Source organism: Macaca nemestrina, chromosome 6, assembly GCF_043159975.1.
Source record: "Macaca nemestrina isolate mMacNem1 chromosome 6, mMacNem.hap1, whole genome shotgun sequence".
NCBI lineage: Eukaryota > Metazoa > Chordata > Mammalia > Primates > Cercopithecidae > Macaca > Macaca nemestrina.
In genome coordinates this window covers 12,405,272-12,426,733 of record NC_092130.1, presented here as the reverse complement: position 1 = coordinate 12,426,733, position 21,462 = coordinate 12,405,272, and the positions used below count along the sequence as shown (strand labels likewise).

At 42.8% G+C, this 21,462-nt stretch overlaps 1 protein-coding gene and 1 pseudogene across 19 annotated transcripts in view; one reads left to right on the top strand and one right to left on the bottom strand.

Moving 5' to 3' along the window:
• LOC105480824 (teneurin transmembrane protein 2) overlaps positions 1 to 21,462 on the top strand; it is a 3,943,693-nt gene that overhangs the window by 3,692,113 nt on the left and 230,118 nt on the right. The gene's annotated exons all lie outside the window — the stretch shown is intronic.
• LOC112426510 (small nucleolar RNA SNORA40) lies at positions 16,214 to 16,328 on the bottom strand (annotated as a pseudogene).

Below are 21,462 nucleotides of genomic sequence, written 5' to 3'. Positions count from 1 at the left end.
GCTAGTTGCAAAGTACTTGGTATAAAATAAGTGCTCAATGATTGTTAGAGGAGATCAGAGTTGACCTCATAGGATCACCACACTGAACCATCCAGGATGGGACTCAACCTTGCAATGGGCTTCGTCTCCTAGAAGGCACCCTGCTCTGGTCCTTACCATCTGCACTGACCAGTTAGCAGCTTCTCTTACCCCTCAAGATTTCTTCACTTCCTTTGTACTGAGTCAGCTAGAAGGACCACTCATCATTTCACTAAAGTGAAAGGAAGTAGAGACAATTGATGATTGATTTTAGAAGCAGGGGACAGGGGTGGAAAGCATGTGGGCTTCAGATCTGTTCAGATCCAAGTTTGAATTTGGATATCACTTAAACCTCCCTGAGTTTCAGGTTATCATTTTAGACTGGCAGCATGAGGATAATAATGCTCACCTTTGCAGAGCTATTAAGAATAAACAAGAGGAAAATTATAAAGTGCTGTGACCTGTAATAAGACAATGGCTATCATTTTTAGATTGGCCAACTTGTTCACATGGAGCTCTTTGGGGCAGACCATTGAGACCTGAGTTCCACAAATGTCCTTTGCTCACTTTATTTGGCACTGTTTGTGTGGTGAACTTTCCCCACTCTGGCTGTGGCTGGTCAGTCTCTTACAGTGTGTGGCTAGCAGATCACCTTTGAATAACATCTGTGACTATTTAATTTGTATCAGGGAAAGAAAGAAGTATTACAAGGAAAGCAGGATGTCCTGTTGGGATGCTCAGGGCCCATTTTCTTGCACTTAGCCTAGGATTGGAGTCTCTTGGCCATCGCGGGTCACCTTGCTGAGAATAAAGGGGCTTCACTGGCTCAATAATTATCCTGGTTGTTTTTTCAGTTGTGGCTCTTTGAGAAAGAGGTTTCCTATGTCAGGAGTACAAAACAGAGGCTGACTTCATAGATCTTCATGCCATTTTTGCCTCTCATCGTTTATGTCAGATGAGTCTTCAGGCCCCCTTCTCCTGTCACTTTCTTCTTGACATACTAACTTTCTTCTGTTCCGTCCCCATCTTCCCATCTGCTCTTTCTCATATCTCCCTCTTCTACACCTGGCACTTTCCGGCCTCCATACTTCCACTGTTGGGCAACAGAAGAGCTGTCTTTGTTTAAGCTTAAACTTTATCTTCTGGCAAAATGGAGAAATTAACTGCCTACCAGCATCTTGGAGCTCGTTGTGTGGTTCATAGGTTCATACGTGTTAATTGTTTTAAAAAATTCTCCTTACTATAGCAATGCAAGAATCACTAATCTTTCTCTCTTTCCCTTTCTCCCTATTCCTCTTCTCCTCTCCACATTAAGTCTGATTTTTTTCTCTCTCTGAATTTATCCAGCTTACATAATTTGCCTTTTCATTTTGTGAATGGAGATAATTTGTGAATAGAAATTACTTCCAAATGTTTCAAAAATATTTTCTAAGCATTTGCTTTAACATGGTGTTGTGAGCTCTTTTTTTTTCCCCCTCTTTCTTTTTTTTCATAAGGAAATAAGTATTTCCAGGGAAATGAGCTTTAGGGGGAGAAAAGGATTGAATTTCACTCTCTTCTTGGATCTCTTTTGTTGATGACAGTTTTGAGCTGGAGTAACTGCAGATATTGACTTGTCGACCACCTGGGGTGGAGGAGGAGGGCAGTTTTATTCAGACTCCTGCCCAGGAAGTCCCAGGAAGGAATAGAATAGGAGGGAAGAGAGAGGAGAGGGTAAATGAATTCAGAAAATAGAGCTAGTCTGGAAACTGATGACTTTTTAGGTGGGAGATTCCCTACATCAGTATTTTAATTTTAAGACGCATTCTCACATTTGGGTTGATTCTGGGGTGCCTCCTAAGGACAGACTTTGTCTTTTATTCATTAATTCAGCAAGCATTCACTGAAAACTTCCTTCTCTCTAAGACCTTAGTGATGCAGAAATGGGTGACTAAGGTCCCTATCCCCGAGGAGATCTCCATCACACACGGAGAGAAAATAGATGTGCAAACTATCACTTATAACACAAGACCAGGGAGACCACACCTATGCTAGCATGGAAGTGAGCATGGGGAGAAGAAAAGGAGTCGTTAGTCTGTTGGTATCAGGGAGTACTTTAGAGGGGAGGTGGCATTTGATATGTAGCTAGAAGGGTGTATAGGATTTTGGCAGAAGGGAAAGAGGGGAGAAATACCTTTCAGGAATAAGAACAGCAAGTGCAGTGATGAAAGCCTGGGAAATCATGGTGAGTAGAATGCCACATATCATTAACACTGGAGGAAAAAGTATACAGGGATCTAGGGTATTGATGGAGAAACTATTGGGGAGAAGGGCAGCATGACAACAAACCTTTCATGCCATAAGAATGTGTATTTGGATTTGACTCTTAACTGATGCAAAACCCGCCAACAATTCTGAGTAGAAGAGGGCATGGAGCGGTCTGGTAGCCCCGTGCAGGATGAAGTGATAGGATGAAAACTAGAGGCGATGAGAGTCAAGGAGGCCATTCCAAAGCCCAGGAAGAGGAGACTGTGAATAAAACAAGAACAATGGCAGGGCAGGCAGAGAGGAGAGGAAATATGAGGGAGACATCATAGAGGTTGAATGTCCTGGTTTGATCATTGACTGAATCTGGTGGGAGGGGAAAGGAGACATCAGGCATAATTCAGTCCATTGATCAGCCTTTTGCTCGATACTGGACAGAGTAACCTGGAGCCAGCCCCTGGGTAAAAGGGGTAGAGGGTAAGAGAAAGTTTCCTGTTCCTGTAATGTACGATGAATAATCAGTTACAATTTCAGTGGATGTCAGCTGGGCTAGATGATGCTGGAGTTTCTGGGACAAAAGATGCACTTCCTAAGTTATTTTCATGCATGTAACGAAAAAATTAGAAGACAGCAGAATAGAGTTTAATAAACTTTCCTATTTTTAATTGTCACTGAATGATGTTTTAAGGATAGTAAGTACTTAGAGGAAAGAAAAGGCTTTAAAAGCACCCACTTCTTCTCTTCCATTGAAATGATGTGTTTCACCTACCTGGTGACTTAATTGCCTAAGAGCAAGGAAGAGTGGAGCTAAAGATAACCTTAGTTGGGCTCTAGAGCGGGGAATGGATTTCTACCTATATGGCGATTATGTACCATGTTCTCTGAGGGTTAGGATCTACACTGGGCTTCAGGATTGTGCTTAGAGGGGCCAGGGTTTCGATTGTTAGGATTAACAGCATCAGATTGGGAAGAGAATGTCGAGGATGTAGGTCAATATCAGTCAAGTTCATTTAGACCTCCCCCGACCCAAATATATACTTGCCACTTTGCTACAAAAGACAAGGTTAGGGGCTACAAGGTGACACCCGAGACTTCTTTAGTGGATGTTTGGAGTTCACCCATTCTCCAGATATAAGTAAGAAAGAAGGATTCTCCAAAACCCATACCCTCAGACCTCAAGCGAAGGTCTTGGAATAGATAGTTACATTCCTGCTGTCCTTTGCTTCCTGTGGAAGTTAATTTTGTGCTTGTTTAACATTTTTAATTGGCCCAACATGCTCCTACGAGGCATTTTTCAGTCATTCCATGTTTGACTTTACCTGGTTATGACTGTTTCCTGTTTTGGGTTTTTGACATCGTCATTTTGTCTGGTTTTCATGAGAATATCGTTCCCTGCCCGCTGACAGCCATTTGATTTTTCAGCAGCTTAGATAGCAGATCCTGAAGACAGTTGCATCTTCACCTTGGGGAGTGTCTTTCAGTGATGCGTGGTTGGGTAAGATGGAACCTCCACCCGCCGGCTTCCCAAACTGAAATGTTGGCTTTTCTGAACCTCCAAAGTTGCTAAGATACAGTGTGTCTTTGGACCCCTTCCAGGCTGTTTCCTTCCACACTCACAGCTTTGACGGAATATTTCCTCTGCCTGATAGCGTTAGAAAGGTGACATGCCAAACCAAAGTTAGAGCCGTTACAAGACATTTCTTTGAGTGCAGTTTCCTTGGTTCACCCGTTCATCTGCTGTGCTGGAAGAAAAAAGTGAAATCAAAAAAGCTCTATTAAATAGATGTGCCAAGGAACGAGGAAAAAAAGAAAAGTTTCTTCAACTTTTATATGCTCAGAATTGTCTCACAAGCATATTTTTGTTCCTTTCCTCTATTTAAAAATTGATAACCTAGAAAGTCAGGAGCAGGCTAGGAATCGTTTGTGGCACAAAAGTGGCACCTACTGGTAAGCCTTGGCTTAAATTTGAAGTTTAGATTTGTGCATGACCTTGACCAAAGTTATATCCTCCTGAGAATGCTTCCTAATGATTTTCTATGTCTGGAAGGGCAAACCCTCTTTAGATGTATAAATATTAAAAAGCACTTCTTAGGCATGAGGGCACTGGTTTCAGGGCTACAGAATGACTTTTTCAGCTTGTAATTAAAAACATGTACTGGATAACTAACCAGCAGCAGTGTTTGCTTAAAGGAGCAAATGATTTAAAACTGATTGGGTGGCACACCAAAGTGGAGTGACCCGTGGGTGGCTGTTCTTACCTCTGGTTTCTAGAGGCATCTACCCAGCTCCCCGAGGTTCCTCAAGTCATTGGGTTCTTGACACCCAAGGCCTTCCTTTACTTCTGTGTTTGGAGTTTTTGCTTTATCCTGGTATCCATGGTTTGTTTTTCATATCTTTACTCTGTATCTGAATATTTATTCCACGTTTTAGTTTTCATGTCTTTACTCTGTATCTGAATCTATAGAACTCACGCTCCAGAAAAACCATGGCTCCCCCTTTTGCAGTGCACACTTAGGGTTCATAAGAGATCCCAATGCTGACTGCACTCAGCAGGTCAAACAATCATTTTCAAAGGACCATAAGATTTTTTGAGAGACAGAGTGTCCTACATATTTGAAATCTTTTTTTTTTTTCTATTTTAAAGACAGATTCCATTGAATGCTGCAAAAGTAACAGAAATGACTAGGAACAGAGTTGTGACCTATCCAATTTCAAAAAAGAAAGGGAAGGGGTGAGATCTGCCCCCTCCTAAATAGTAACAGGCCCTTTCTGTTCATCTTCTCATCTAATCTTCTAAACAATCCTGGGTCACAAGATACGGTCATCAACTGCATTTTATAGATGGAAAAGCTGAGACCTAGAGTTTGTCTAGTGGGATGTAACAATTAAGTGGTCATTTTAGGAATCTGTCTCATTTTAAAAACCATATTGTACTCCTTGTGGTGTAAATAAAGATGACCTTTGTTTATTCGTTTACTCATCCATTCATTCACTAAGCACCATGCATGAGCAGGCACCCTGCTGGGGGCTAGGGATGCAGCTCAGAGAAGAGCAGCCAGGAGCTCCGCTCCTCTGGAGCTTTCTGTCTGGTATCACTCCGAGAGTCTCTACATCCCAATTTGCTGTCTGCTCTGAGGGTCTTTTTTAACCCCTGGGGGAGAAGCTGACAGATTGTGAACATCAATAGTTATTGAATTGGTTTTGTCCCAAGGCTTCTTAAAAACACTTTTCAATGAGTGTGAGGCCCTAAATGTCTCCCAAATCCTACTGAAAAAAATCAGAGCAGGTTATGTTTTCATTGTCTAGCCACTCTTGGCCACGAGGCACTGCATCTGGCTTTTTCTCAGGAGGTCCTTTTTTCACCACAACTCTTCAGCCTTCTACCACTCGGGTTAAGTTTTGCTTGTGCATTTACAATAAGTGCCTGCCAGGCATGGGTGTTGCAGGATTAGAATAAAATAGTGGGGGTGAAGGAAAGCAGATATTTTGGAAACTGGTAGAAACGCTCTATGAAATGGAGCATTGTACCAAACTCAGCCTAGTTATACAAAATCATGTATAGTGTTTCTTTTTATTTTCCATCTTAATGGGAGGAGGCAGAGAACAGTGGTTACAGAACAAGTTTAGAATTGTTCCTGATTGTCCAAGTGGTTGTTTTACCCCTCTGAGATTGGGGCCTCAGGGGCAGCTGTGTCTCTCACACCTGCCCATTCTGCCCCACTCGACACCACACTGTGATGTTCCATGTCCATCCTGCCTGCACTCTCTAGGCAAGGGTGCATGTGCCAGGCTGTTAAACACCTCGCACCCCACTCGCCTGTCTTTCTCTAAGCAATGGAAGAAGTTTGCTTGGCCACCACAGCTCGGGGAGGAGGGACTTGGATTAGCCCAACAGCTTTTGCTACTGTCAGCATGTGGCCTAATAGAGTTGGAAGACAGGGTTCTTTAGAGGCACTGGTTCTGACAAGGAAAGCTTCTGTAATCTTGCCTTTGTTTAGAAATATGAACTTCGAAACCCTGCTGCAGAGAGTGTCGGCAGCCACGCTGATCCGAGGCCTTGGGCAAATTCATTTGAATTGCTTTGAAATTGGATATTCAAAATTCAATAAAAATAAGCCAGCCTGATGGTACAGCTGCAGCATTCCCCCCATCCAGCTGGGTAAGCCGTGATGATTTCCAGGCCGCGGACTAGCAAAGCCCGAGTGTGATGGGAAGATGAGCGCCTGAGCTGCCAGAGAACTCTCTCTGGCAGCCCGGCCCGCCGACGGCTGCCTGCCAGCTGACTTGCAGAGCAGGGCTGGCTTTGGCACTAAGTGGCTCCTCTCGCTGGCCTGCCCAGGCGGGGATGCGGGGCCTGCCTCAGTCATGGCCGGGGTCCAGGGGGAGGGGATGCCTCAAGGGCAAATGGATGGGGTGTCGGAAAAACAATAAAATCACAACACTCCAGTTGTTTAGAGAGCAGCTGGACTTCCCAAACACTCTGCCACAGATCCAGAGCCATCAGACACGTAGGTAGGTTTAATTAAATTGTATGCAGATGCAAGCAAACATCATAATTTGCCCTTGAGCACACACTACTGCGTTTGCCTAGAAAGGGGGACGTGACATCCCGGAGGGTGCTCTCTCGCCACCTGCCCTGGGAGCTCCCTCTTCATCATTGTTTATGTGGAAAGGCAATTCTGCTAGAGATTTTAAGAGAAGACCATTCTCACTTTCCTCTAAGTCTCAAGCTGTTTGATCTGTCTGCTTTGCGATGGTGTATCACAATTATGCATAAAAACTGTGACGTATCTATAAGATGTATATATAGAGAGATATTTATACACATTTATATAAATACATATGCATTTGTAGATGGATAGAGAGATGAATAGATAGACCGACATATACAGATAGACTCCAAATTCGAGAAGTGTTTCTTATTACCCCTAAGCAATCTCAATTTTAATAATTGGGCTCATCATACCCCATGCATGAGTTCAGTCTCTTTTCTTTGTTGGAATTTGTGCATATGTGAACTGTCTTGAGTCAAATTCCAGGAGAAATATATCCATTAGCCTTCCGATTGTCGCACCTATGCCACCTATAGTACCATACCTAAAGAGGGGTAATTGGAGCTCCTGCGTGCAGGGACATTGTGAGCGGCCCACTCCATTGGCCTGTGTTACATATCGCCAGCCACTCAAGGGCCAGCCATGAAATTTAATTTGGAGTTTTACAGACACGTTCTGAATCCGAAATCTCAATAATAACTTTCCCTTTGCTCAGCCTTTTAACTGTGAAATTCAGTTGGGGAGTTTCGAAGCAGCAGGTAATGTCACAGCACTCCAGAGGGATTTTGCCAGAATTCTACTAAAGTGCTTGCAAGTGTCATTTCCATATTTAACTAATTTCAGTTTTTAATTAGCTCCATGTGAAAAATGAGAGTTCACGCTGAGCTCCTCTGTCAGCACAGACGCTTGTTTCCTTTCTAGGATCTCAGGACAATTAAGAAAAAAATAGTTGATGCTACAGTAAGTGTGATCATGCATAGCTCTCTCAAGCCATAACATTGTTTCCTGGCAGTAAGGAAGGGTCACTGCCAGGGCCCACTCGCCAGGCTGGGAAAGAGCAGTTTGGAAAAGGGTTTTACGTGCAGATTTGTGAGTCCTTGGTTCTGAATGATTCCTTAGCTGCAAAAAGTATATTCTTGTCCCTGAATTCTCCAAGATGACCTGAGATTAGGTTTCAAAGGAAGGCTATGTGAAATCCAAAGACGATGTTACTCTAGGAAAACAGGTTTCCTTGGTGTTATCTCTGTGCTAAACTCCAGCATCCAGGTGCTTATCAGGTCATTTGATTTCAGATTCGTAAGGCCCTTGGCATACAAAAGTAACTTCTTTATGATTTAAGTTTCAAAATGCAGTACACACATGGAAATTTGTTAATCCTACATTCAAAGTGTAAATTTACCACTTGGGACTCACATGCAAATGGAAAACTACATACTCTTCAAAAAAAAATGTATTGGGAGGTTCTGTTTTGCATAAACTGAAAAATATTTGATGTGATCAGGTTTCTGAAACAATTTCGAGGAAGCCAAACAAATACAGGCTCTGCATTTCATTTGCATAGCATCCATGCTAATGGCATGATTTGTTTAAAAGAAAAGATTCATTAGAAGTTTTGAGAATGGTTAAAGTGGAAAAGTATTTGACACTTCTCTATAGTAGTAATTCTTGGAAATTAGTTTGGAAAGTAGAATCCTTTTTTTTTTCTTCATATGTGTTAGTGTTGGGTAATCGTTCTCTGTTGACAATAGACATTAATAAATGATGTGATAGCAAGAACACTTGATATCTCCAACAGGGACTGAAAATTGAAATCCAAGTAGCAAGAAGAAGCTTAAGTATTAGGTTTATGTGGCTACATTGGGAAATAGGATAAGATATAGGTAGGGTTTCCTTCCATGTTCTCTTGACTACCACATGGACTTGAGTTCCCAAAGAGCAGACACAACTGTGTGGTTCACGGATGAGATTAGAGGAGCAGGTGTCCTGTGGGGTTGCCAGAAATGCCGCCATTGAAGATGTGTTGGTATAAGTGGAACATGAAAAGATGGAGGCAAATTCTTGAACATGAAGAGACCACCCACAAGTTGTTTAAACTAAAATAACTGCCATCTGAGCTACAATGGCTAGCAATAAAGGCTTCATTGGCCAGTGCATCCTGAGGTTGGAATTTGATCTCTCTGTGTGGGAGAGGGCCTATTTGAGCTCCGAGGGCAAAACCCCATCTCCCTGACTATGAAGGGGGCTCACTTGCGATGGGGAATTGGGAAAAACACAACTGCTATTAATAATTCAGTGTTGTTTGCACAACTCTCTGGGGAAGATCATAGTTGGGAGTGCTTATATTTCTTTGCTCTTCTCAAGGTATGACGTAATCTGTTTGCTCTTCTCAAGGTATGATGTCAAGTTGGCCTCTTCTTGGCCTCCCAGCAACAGTAGCTACAGCCACAAGAAGCCTTTCCTTCCCTAAGGAGATTTGACCCACCATTCCTCTGCATGTTGGGGACCCCTCTCGCAGTGCAAATAACAGGCAGAAGCGGTGTCCACCTAAACATTTATCCACTGACATAGGGATTAGCAATTAGCCCTCTCATTATGGGGATTGGCTTAATAGAATTGTGGGACTAGCACACACTCTGGAGGGTGAAATTAGAATGAGCAGCAGAAGAGATGCTGACTTATGGAAGCAGAGAGAAATCCTGAAAGCAATAGTATTTTTAGGACTTATTATGTGAATTTTGAGCCTGATAACTAAGAATGGAAACCATGGATTTGTCATCAGAAGCACTTAAATCATACATGGTAAATTATCCACGTAGTTATTAATTTACACAACAAATGTTTCCTGGTACAAGGGAAGAGAACAGGCTCTGGAATACAGGCTGCTGGGTTCACATCCCAGCTTTTCTACTTATCAACGACACGAGCACAGGTATGTTACTTAACCTCACTGTGACTTAGTTTCCTCCCTGTAAAATGGATACAATAATAGCACTTATTTCATAGGGGAAGTTATAAAGACTAAACGAGATAGCTCTTGAATAGCCCTTAGCACAGTGCTTGGCCAAAGGTAAGCACTAAATAAAATAGATTTTTACTGTGACAGGTTCTGCTTATACCATAGTGAACCAAACAAACCTAGGTTCTCCCCTTCCGGAAGACATACCAGCATACACAGATAGAACCAAGGAAAACTAATCACTTCACAACCATTCCAGGGTCTATCAGCCTCCTGATTTCTATATGAAATAAGAATATCAAATTAGGAGGAATGTGACCATGTCAGCAAGAATAAACTAATTAGCTAAAGCTACTTATTAAAATGATAATCCCTCCACATGGCCTAGGCACTTGCATGTGCACCTGTCAGGAAATTAGCTACACACACACACACACAAACACACACACACACACGTGCTTGTGAAATGACACAGAAGCACACTCCCCATGCTGTGGAGAGCCAAGGTACCTTCACCCTCTGAGACTTGGCTCCCGACTGAGGTACTGAGCAGGAGGCTGTGGGGCAAGGACTCTGAAGGTCAACTCTGAGATCACTGGCACTTCATTAAGGAGTCTGTTCTAAGTGCACAGGGCTTTCCCAGAAGAGGAAATACAGCCTCCCCCTTACATCCAAACATACTGCCCAGAAGCCCCTAGAATGGCTTTTTGTTTCACTAACACTGTCAGATAATTCACCCAGGATTTTTCAGGCATCATAGCTTCTGCTAGCAGACTGGAGTACACAAAGAAAAAAGTGCTCAGCTCCAAATCTTGCCTGGAACTGACCTCGGCCCTGGACTGCCTTTTGTGTATCCCAAATTTGAACTCTGTGTTTTTGCCTCTAGCTTTCTAGTGCCATGTCCTGGGTCATGTGAGTGCTCAGGGTTCTTTTTTTGGGTGCTTGGTGCTGAAAACATCACTCCTCATGACCAGAATGAAAGGTGTTGTCTAAAGAAAAGTCAAGTTGAACTGTCTGGTTCCTCTACTTTTGGAAATATAATGGAACCTCAACTTTGCGTGGCTCTATCCGTGTTAAAGATTCTAACAGAGAATACATCTCTATATATGTTTTGTTTACTGTTTTGCTTTTGTTTCTAGCTTTACTGTTTTCCTTTGTGTGGAATGTTCCAGTGCAACTGTTTGTTCTTGCTGTCTAAGAAATATAGCACATAGGTACTACAGCAGATTTATGTGGTAGTAAGAAGACGTCCACCTATTGCTTTGTGTAATAAACTTCCTTCCAGAAAGAAGAGAAAAAAATGGCTGTGTCCTAACTGCAGAACAAGTTTAGTGAGCATTTACGGAAATCAACACCACTGGCACAAATGGAGGGTGCAGAGATCTTTGGGTTCCAAGTTTTCTGCCCATTCTAGAGAGGAGCAGACCTTAGAAGGTAGCTATCGTGTATGCCTTCTACGGAGGGCACTAGCACTCAGCCTGAGTGACAGGGTTGGACCAGCCAGTCAGCCTTCTGCCGCCTCTCTCGATATCAAATGTCTCTAAGGAGCTTTGGCAAGAGTGGAATCACAATTTGATCCTAGCTGAAGTTCCTGATAAATCCTCAGGTCCCACCCAGGAATCACTGTGGTTGATAAAAAGAGGAGTCCATATGCTTTACACACAAGACAGCCAGGCAGTTTTGACACTTTGTGGAAAGTGTAGAGGCTTGATATGGATTCTTATCTAGGCAGAGACCTATCCCAGCGTGACACAGAGAAGGGGCTCAGGGGCGATTCTAGGCATGGGCAGTGCTTTTCTCCGCAAAGAACTCTACTTCTTCAAGCTTTAAACAAGGTGTGGTGGACACCAAATGAAGAGGAGTCTGCCTGGCTCACACCGGTTCCCTTGGTGACAGGTTGCCAAATGTAGGATGTCCGGTTAAATTTGAGTTTCAGAATAATAATGAAAATGCCTTTAATATAAGTATGTCCCAAATATTGCATGGGAAATTCAAATGTAACTGGCTTCCTGAGTTTTTATTCACTAAGTTCGACAAGTTTACTTGGTGGCTGTGTCTGTATCCAACACGCTCTTTGGGTCCCTAAATCGAGCAGGGTTGATATTATTATCTTACTTTCCTCACCATAGCAACTGTCAAAAAAAATGGGCTTGTGACCTCAGCTGAGCCAATTAGAGTCCTTAACTAGGGTCCCTAAAAGTGAACCTGGAAAAGTGGAGCTCTTTTTTCTCCTGGTAGCCTAAGGGCATGGGAATATTACCCTCTGTGCCCATGGTCATCCCCTCAGGGATAAACCCTCTCTTAATTTGGTCAGGCTGCTATAACAAAATGCCAGAGGCGGACTAGCTTTTAAAGAACAGAAACTTATTTCTTGGTTCTGGAGGCTGGGAAGCCCAAGATCAAGGCACCTACAGATTCAGTGAGGACTCACTTTCTGGTTCCTAGATGGCAGTTTCTAGCTATGTCCTCACATGGTGGAAGAGACTAGCTAGCTGTTTTATAAGGACACCAATCCCACTCACGACCTAATCACTTCCCAAGGGCTTCACCGCCTAATACCATCACCTTGGTTAGAATCTCAACATACAAATTTTGGGGAGGGATAGACATTCAAGCCATAGCAAAAACGATTGGTCAGCTACTCTTCCACTTTCACAAGCTGCCTTCATCACCTTCAAAAAAAATTCCTCTTTCCTGCTTAAGGTAGATCAAGGTGAACCCTAAAGATCCTATGCTAGTATGTAGCTACTCAGTCAAAACTCCCAAGTTTGGCATGATGGACTGAAGAAAGAGGAATTCACCCTAGGAATGCTTATAGACAGATGTTTACAGTCAGATGCCCCAGCCACAATATATCCTTGGTGGATCCTCTGGCTTTGGGCAGCCCTGTGCCTGATAGTGGGGAGGGGGTGGCAATTGCTCTGCCAAACACAGCAGAGATCCCCCACGGTGCACCTGCCTCAGGTCAGTACCTCCACAGTCAGGGCTGACCAGAACATAGAGAAAGGAGCCTTCCTGTCATGCCACTTTGAGCCACTGTCTAAAATATCTTCTGTCTGAACATATCTCTCATCCTTAACTGGCACCGTGCCTAAAATTTCCACCTTTAGAGTTTATGCGTTTGGCTTAAATCGTTAGTCTTCCCTATAATTGCACATCCATTAATGATAGAATATGTGATGTTGTGGGGAGGATGTGGATGAATTAATAATTAATATCAAGATCCAACAGATTTTTTAAAGTTCCATTGATGTGGCTGATAGTTTGGAAAGCAGAGTTCTGAGAGAGTTGGATGGGAGTCCTGGAAACCTCTGAAGTGGTGGGAAAGCATTCATACAAGAGGCACTGCTGAGTTTGGAGGGGGGCACTGAGTCCCTCTGATCATGGGTCACCTGCAGCAGGCAGAATGGACACAGGGCAGGTACTGGATGGAGAGGAGGCATGCTGAGAAAGAATGTCCCTGTTTCACCATGTCACTTTGGCCCAAGTCTGGTTCTGGCTCTTTTTTTTTTTTTTTTTTTTTTTCATCTTTCCACCCTGGCTTGAACATCTCTTTTCCATACTGCATCTTCGCAGCTGCTTCTGACACGCTACCTGTTTGGGCAGACACCTAGTGCCTAGACCTGGAGGGAGATGTCTGGGCTCTCTCACCTCCTCCACCTTCATAGAAACAGACAAGAGGAGCTTGTTACTTCCCTTCCTGTTCTCTTTCATTAATTGCTGTCAGCCAAGCCTTGTGCAATACGTGTGGTTCTCAAACTTGAGCATTCATCCGAATCACCTGGAAGGCTCATTAACACACAGATACCTGGACTTCAGCCCTGAGTTTCTGATTTGCAGGTCTGGAGTAGGGCCCAATAATTTCCATTTATATTAAGTTCTCAGGGGACGCTGATTCTACTGGTCTGGAAACCACAGCCCAAAACCACTGGCCTAGACAGTGAGCTTCTTGAGGGCAGGAGTGGCATCTTCAGAATCATTGTATCCCCAGAGCCTAGCACAACAGCAGGCACAGGGTTGAAGGTTAGGAAATGCTTGTTAATGGAGCTCTACCAAGCTACACAAGGCTTTACCCTGTTGCAACAATCGTGTAAACACCCTGAATTTTCAGATATCAGACTAAAAGAAGAAAATACTATTGCCATCTAATGTGTTTTTTACACAGTGGCATCTCCAGAATACATACAGGAGGGGATTAAAGGTGCCAGACTGGGAGGAAAAGGGGAGGTTGGGGGCTCATCTTAAAACTCCACTTGCACAGGAAAGATACTGTTTTTACTGATACTCTATTTGTGGTAACTTCAGAGAAGGCTGATGGAAATCATTTAGAATTTTCCTACTCACCTTCCTTTTCCACCCCAACTGCACCCCCCAACCACTGCTTAGTGTCACCACTGGTTTCACATGTGCATGAGGTATGTGCACCAGGTCAGCTGATCTGAGGTTCCTCTGTCAAGCTTCACTGCAAAAGTGCAGCTTCAAGAGTCAGTGCAGTAAGGTGGAAGTGAATGGGATCGGGGATCTGTGCTTTTCAATAGAGATGAATGTCCTCTCTGCCAAGGTATTAATCTTTCCAGGTCCCCAGAACCTCTTTTGTAAAATGAGTCTGGAGAAGGTGACCACTTAGTATTTTCCTATATTTCCTAATTTCTGTTATTTTAATTCAAAAGGCAAGCCATCTCAAATTTAGGAATGGGCTATTTGCTTGTAACCCAGCTGTTTGGAATTTTAGAGATTTTTCTCCAGACAGACCATATTCCTTCTGGATGGTCCACACAATGATTGCTCTTTGTCGGGTTCTTAACTGTGTGTCAAGCACTGAGATAAATGTTTTGCATGCTTTATTTCATTGAATGTGGCAACCCCCTGGGAGGTAGGAAATTTTATGATTCCCATTTTGCAGTTGAGGAAACTGAGGATCTGGGAAGAAAGAAAGACAGAGGGAGGGAGTGAGGGAGAGAGAGTGAGGAAAAAAATGAAAGAAAAGAAAGAGAGGGAGGAAGGGAGCAAGGGAGGGAGGGAGGAAGAAAGGGAGGAAGGGAGGAAGGAGGGAACCAGGGAAGGAGGGAAGGAGGGAAGGAGGGAGGAAGGAAGGGAAGGAGGGAGGGAGGGAGGGAGGGTGGGAAAGAAAGAAAAGAAAGCTTTCCCAGAGCCTCACAGCTACTAAAAACCAGGGCTGGGACCTAGACCTGAAGCCAGGTCTGCTGCTTCCAAAGCTACTCTAATCACCATATTCTATTGTTCCTACAAAAGTCTAGTTTACCCACAATGCACCTCCTGAAATGTAGAGTCTGGCTTTGGAGAGAAGTAGGTTTTCTTTTTTCTGTCACTTTCACTATAAGAGACAGAAAGCATGGTAATCAAGTGTTCTGAGCCAGAGTCCCCAAGTTCAAAGCCTAGCTCTGCCACTACTGGCAGAATAATCTTGGACAAGATACTTAATCTCTCTCTCCCATAGTTTCTTCAGCTATCAAAAGAGTATGATAAAAGTATCTGCCTCTAAAACTAGTATATTAAGTGACTAATACATTAAGCTGAACCATGTGAAACTGGTAATATTCTACCATATTTAATCTCCAGAAAGGGCAATTTCATGTCTAAATATTTAAAGTGCTTATTACAATAGTGCATGGCACACGGCAAGCACTATATTAGTGTTCGTTATTATCCTTATTGAAAATTGCCCCGAGGGTTTGCCGTATCTGGGGTATAGTAGGGGTTCAATAGTTGCTGGTGAATTTATTGAATGAAGTAGAAACTGGGATGCCCAGGAAACATCTGGGGTAGTCTGGGCTATGAAGACCCTCCAGGGTCGGGAGGAAGGCAGGTAGGGCAGGGGAGGAGGTTAGGGTTCTTAGATTTGAATAGATTTGAGACTCTCTTAGTATTGCCCTGGAATAAGGCAGGAAAGCTCAAAGTGAGAAGGACCCATCCCATAGGTCCAGTCACCCTAAAGTTTTGTCCTTTGGCTTCTAAAGAAGCAAAGAAAAACCCTCAAGGCAGAGGCAGTGGGGAGTTAGGTCTTATGGTTTGCTTGTGTCTTGCTTTTTTTACAGCTAGAAATAATGAGAAAAGACAGACAAGGGAGAGCCTCCCTTCCAGCCTTTCCTCAGCTGCTGGTGTTTTTCCTTCCTAGACCACTGTGTGAGAGGAAGGGGAAAACACAGAAATAATGGTGGATCTTTGGGAACAGAAAGACCAATGTTAGAGGTTAGGTGTAACCGAGTACAGAGTAATATTTATCCAGGTGTGGCAGTCATGTCACTGCATGGCTATGTGTAGCATGTGGACAATTCTGTATTACAATAGTTATGTTTATTTCAATGTATCACAAAAATCTTAACACATTAAGCTTTTTACTTCACAGATACTACCTTGGGATGAGGCTAAATGGATTAAAGTCTTTAAAAAATAGATTGCTATTTTTTCTTTCTTTTTTAATAATATTCCTTGTTGCATATATAACAACTTATGGGTTGCAAAAGAGGATTTATTTTTTCATACCTGTCTACTATAAGTCTTTGTCCACAAGTCAAACAAAAGCAAACACAAGCGCTAGAAAGGAGACTGATTTTAAAATGTAGTTAAGAAATAACAGTCTAAGTGGAGCTTAGATTTCATGAAAACCATGAACGCAGTAAATGATGACTATGGTTAGGGAAGCACCAGAAATGCAGTTAGGATACATCTATGTATTCCTGGCTCTGGATCTTAGTAGCTAGGTGACAGTGGGCAAGTTATTTAATCTCTCTATGTCTCAGTTTCCTCATGTGTAAAGTGAGGATACTTGCTACTTCAAAGGTGATTTTTTTTTAATGATCAAATGAGAAATGTCTTAAAAGCAGGTAGTAAGAATTCAGTAGACACTGTTTATGACTATTATCATTATTATTAGCTTGGCACACTCCCAGACCTCAATTAATTGTCTTTTTTTTAGATAGAAGTTTTCAAGCCATTCTTTCATTCAAATAAATATTTCTTAAACACTACTGTGTTCTAAAGCTTATGCTAGCTGTGGGGACAGATTTGAAAGAGGGGAAGGAAGACCTACTCTCACCTCTCAACGTGTTCATGGCTCAAAATTTGGAGGGAGAAGTCAGGCATGGTAGCTGTAATCACGCCTGTAATCCCAGCACTTTGGGAGGCTGAGGTGGGAAGATCACTTGAGGTCAGGAGTTCGAGACCAGCCTGGCCAACATGGTGAAACCCCATCTCTACTGAAAATACAAAAAAATTAGCCAAGTGTGATTGCAGGCACCTGTAGTCCCAGCTACTCGGGAGGCTGAGGCAGGAGAATGGCGTGAACCCGGGAGGCAGAGCTTGCAGTGAGCTGAGATCGCGCCACTGCACTCCAGCCTGGGCAACAGAGCAAGACTCCGTCTCAAAAAAAAAAAAAAAAATACAAAAATTAATCAAGAGTTGTAGCACGTGCCTATATTCCCAGCTACTTGGGAGGCTGAGGCAAGAGAATGAATCACTTGAACCTGGAAGACAGAGGTTGCAGTGAGCCGAGATGGCGCCACTCCACTCCAGCCTGGGAGAAAGAGTAAGACTCTCTCTCAAAAAAATAATAATAAAAAAAAAAACTGGAGGGGGAGTAGGATGATCAATATATAAATAATTGCCATGTAAAACCATAAACTCTGTAAGTGGTGAGGTTATAAAATATCCAGGGAAGGCCAAGCGTGGTGGCTCATACTTGTAATCCCAGGACTTTTCAAGGCTGTGATGGAAGGATCACTAGAGCTCAGGAGTTTGAGACTAGCCTAGGCAACATAGTGAGACCACCCCCCATCTCTATTAAAAAATTAAAAATAAAAATAATTTAAAAATAATAACTTTAAATGATGAGGAATGGTGGCGCATGTCTGTAGTCCCAGCTACTTGGGAGGCTAAGGTGGGAGGATCACTTGAGCCAAGGAGACAGACAGCTGCAGTGAGCTATGATTGCACGACTGCACTCCAACCTGGGTGACAGAGGGAGACTCTATCTCAAAGAAAATAAATAAATAAATAACATGATAAAATGTCCAGAGAGCATGCAGGAGGATATCAGCCTAGAAAAATCCTGTCAGCCACTGTGGTCTAGGACCTGCTCTGTGAAATGTGTTCAGTATAACTGAAGAACTGAATTAATTTACATTTAACCGTTGAAAATTTAGCATCTGAATTGAGATGTGCTGTAAGTATAAAATACAAACCATATTTTGAAGACTTAGTGCAAAAAACAGTCTTTTTACTGTCTCATTAAAGATTTTTATGTTGATTTTATATTGATAATATTTTGGATATATTGAGTAAAAGGTATAGTATTAAATTTTTTAACTTATTTAATGTGGTTACCAGAAAATTTTACATTTCATAAGTGGGCCAGGTGCAGTGGCTCACACCTGTAATCTCAGTACTTTGGGAGCCGAGCAGATCACCTGAGGTCAGGAGTTTGAGACCAGCCTGGCCAACATGGTGAAACCCTGTCTCTACTACAAATACAAAAATTGGCTGGGCGTGGTGATGCATACATGTAATCCCAGCTACTCAGGAGGCTGAGGCATGAGAATTGTTTGAACCTGGGAGGCAGAAGTTGCAGTGAACTGAGATAGAACTGCTGCAATCCAGCCTGGGTGACAGAGGGAGACCCTTTCTTTTTAAAAAAAAAAAAAAAAAAAAAAAAAAAGTCATAAGTGGCTTGTGTTTTATTTCTATTGGACAGTGCTGATTAGAGCAGAATGCGAATGACATTCACAGTAGAGAACTCCAGAAGATGTGGACATTTCAGAAGAGACCCAACTTCGGTTACCTTGGACAATTCTTTCTGACAGATCTAGAGCAAAGCTTAAAGGATCTGAGGCACAGATTCAAAGGCTGTTTCTGGGGCTGCGGAAGAAAAGAAGTGCCTCTGAGGTTTCGTCCTAACTACAGGACCTTGCTGGAGTTGCCAGATTTAGCAAACTTATAAATTAAAACCTGGCAACCCTAGACCTTGGGTATGTTGTAGAACTGCAACAAGCCTCGGTCTCTTCATCTTTAAAATTGAGATAAAAAGTAACTGCCTCGTGAGTGTCTTGCAAAGCGTAAATGAATCGAATGAGACTAGTAAGAGATGCATGAAGAAAGTTTAATCTAAAAGAGCTAAGGAATTAAAACAAATTGGGGGACTTTCCAAACGTGCCTATCTTTCTTTAGCTCTGAGCATGCAGGTAAGGGAGATCTCTCCCAGGCCAGTGTTGAGGGAGACACCAGCCCCTACCTGGGAGATGTATTAGGTTAGGCCTGGCTTGGGGACTTCCATAGAGTTAGGATCAGGCATGGGAGCATAAGCCATAAGGAGGAGGGGGACACATCATGACCATGTCGAATGTCATCCCAATGCCTTGTATAAGCCAGAAATGCCACAGCAGTCTGCAGTGCTGCTGCCAATTGACAGAATCATGTGCCTTTAGCACCAAAGAAATTTGTGTGACTTGAGTGTCACATAAAACCCATAAAATTAGCTCCCTTGGGATTGGCGTGGTAGCTTACGCCTGTAATCCCAGCACTTTGGGAGGCCGAGGCAGGCAGATCACCTGAAGTCAGGAGTTTGAGACCAGCTTGGCCAACATGGTGAAACCCCATCTCTATTAAAAATGCAAAAATTAGCTGGGCATGGTGGTGGGTGCCTATAATTCCAGCTACTCAGGAGGCTGAGGCTAGATAATCACTTGAACACAGGAGGCAGAGGTTGCAGTGAGCCGAGATCACACCATTGCACTCCAGCCTGGGCAACAAGAGTGAAACTCCATCTAAAAAAAAAAGAAAAATAGCTCTGTTAAGTAAATTGTCACAAATTCAAAATAAGTCTAATTGTGTCATTTATCTAATTACAGATGAAAATGCAGTCCCTTATAGATGCAAGTAGTTTACATTCCAAAAAGAAATTATCCTCCCCCACCCCACCCCAGATTAGCTCTTTCCTCACAAGAAGTTGACCATATTGACATTAAGCGTATCAGAGGCTGAGGAAGACTGCCCCATTGCCCAGGTTTTCATTCTCTACTACCTAATCAGGCCCTAGGAGATAGAACTAATTTTTTTAACGTGATGTTTCTTTCCATCAGAATCAAGTTTTAAATGTTTCAGGTTAGCTATGTGAAATCCACTTAACTGAAAACCATTTGCAAGAAAGATCAAACCCAATTTGCTAATACAGGACTTTTTTTTATTTCTGAGTTTGAAAAAAATCTTGAGCTAACCATGTCAGAAATTAAAAATTGAAAAGGACTCTGGCAGCCTCCCCGTGTGCCTAATTTGGCTTTGCTGAACAAATGACCAAATTGGAATGAGAATTACATACAGGATTTGCTCAACATCCTTACTTCTTCAACTCATTTCTCACTCCTGAAAAAGTACCAAGTTCGCATGCAGGAGGGAGCATGTCTACATTGACCACAATGGCGTCAGACCAGGTAGAAATAGAAAAATGGTGATTTTAGATTCTAGCTGTGAATAAACTTCTGCAGTAGAAGACATTTGTCATAGAAACTCAGTTTAATGAATTTAGGATCAGAAAGGACCATAATTTTATTAACAGGTTATTTTGTTCATGCCCTATCTTGCAAAAAGTAGTAATAAAAATATTAAGTGGGTAAGAGGAGGAGGCTTCTCTGAAGTCCACCTCATTTTGTCTTTAATAAGGCATTGCATTGCACATAGACACCTGAATTCTCTGTCTTTCTTTAAGGAGATGGAAGAGGACAGTAGAGAGAGCACCAGAGAGTCAAAAGATCAAGGTTCAAATCCTGGCTCAGTCAGCCATTAGCTGTCATGACCCTAGGCAAGTCATTTCACTTAAGTAGGGCTCAGAGTCACCATCTATCTATACAGCAAAAGTCTGGACCGGATGGCCTTTGAGGCCCACCTTAACAGTGCCTCTGCCATTCTAATGTGACACAGAAAAGGAAACCACAGAGGTTTCTCTGAAGGAGGGGGTTCGGGCAAATGAGAGAAATACCTAGGTGACTAGAATCCCAGTCTTCACTGATGCTTGGTGTTGAGCTGATGGTTGTCAGCGGATGGAGTGGTAGTCAAGAGCTTCAGATGTCACACAGCTCAGGTTCAAATCCCACCTCTAACACTTACCAGCTGCATGTTACTTCAGCACTCTGAGCCTCAGTTTCTTCATTGCAAAATGGGAGAGCAATATATATCTCATAAAATTGGTAACAATTGCTTATCACAGAGCTTGGCACATGCTAAGGGCTCAATAAGATCGCCATTGTTACAAAACAACCCAAGACCCAGCAGGAGGTGAAATGTTTCTTGAGTGCCTCCTGTGTGCCGGTTACCCCCAGATCGTTACCACTTTTGCACCTTCTCGACCCTATAAGGTCAGTGTGAGCAAGAAAACATGGCTAAGAGCACATACTTGGCTCTAAAACCAGCTGCCCCGCCTACCAGCCCTGTCAAAACCTTTATGCCTCCACTCCTTCCTCTGTAAAATGGGAATCATAGTTCTTACCTCTAGGTTTACTGTAAAGAGCAAATGAGGTGATGCGTATAGAGGGCTTAGAACAGTGGTTGACACTGAGTCAGTACGTCACAAAAATGTTAGTTGTTATCATAGCTAAGGAAAGTGAAGTTCAGAGAGGTAAATCTGTTTGCCCAAGGTATCCGCTTGTACGTAGTAGTGCAGAAATGTGAACTCTGATTGACATG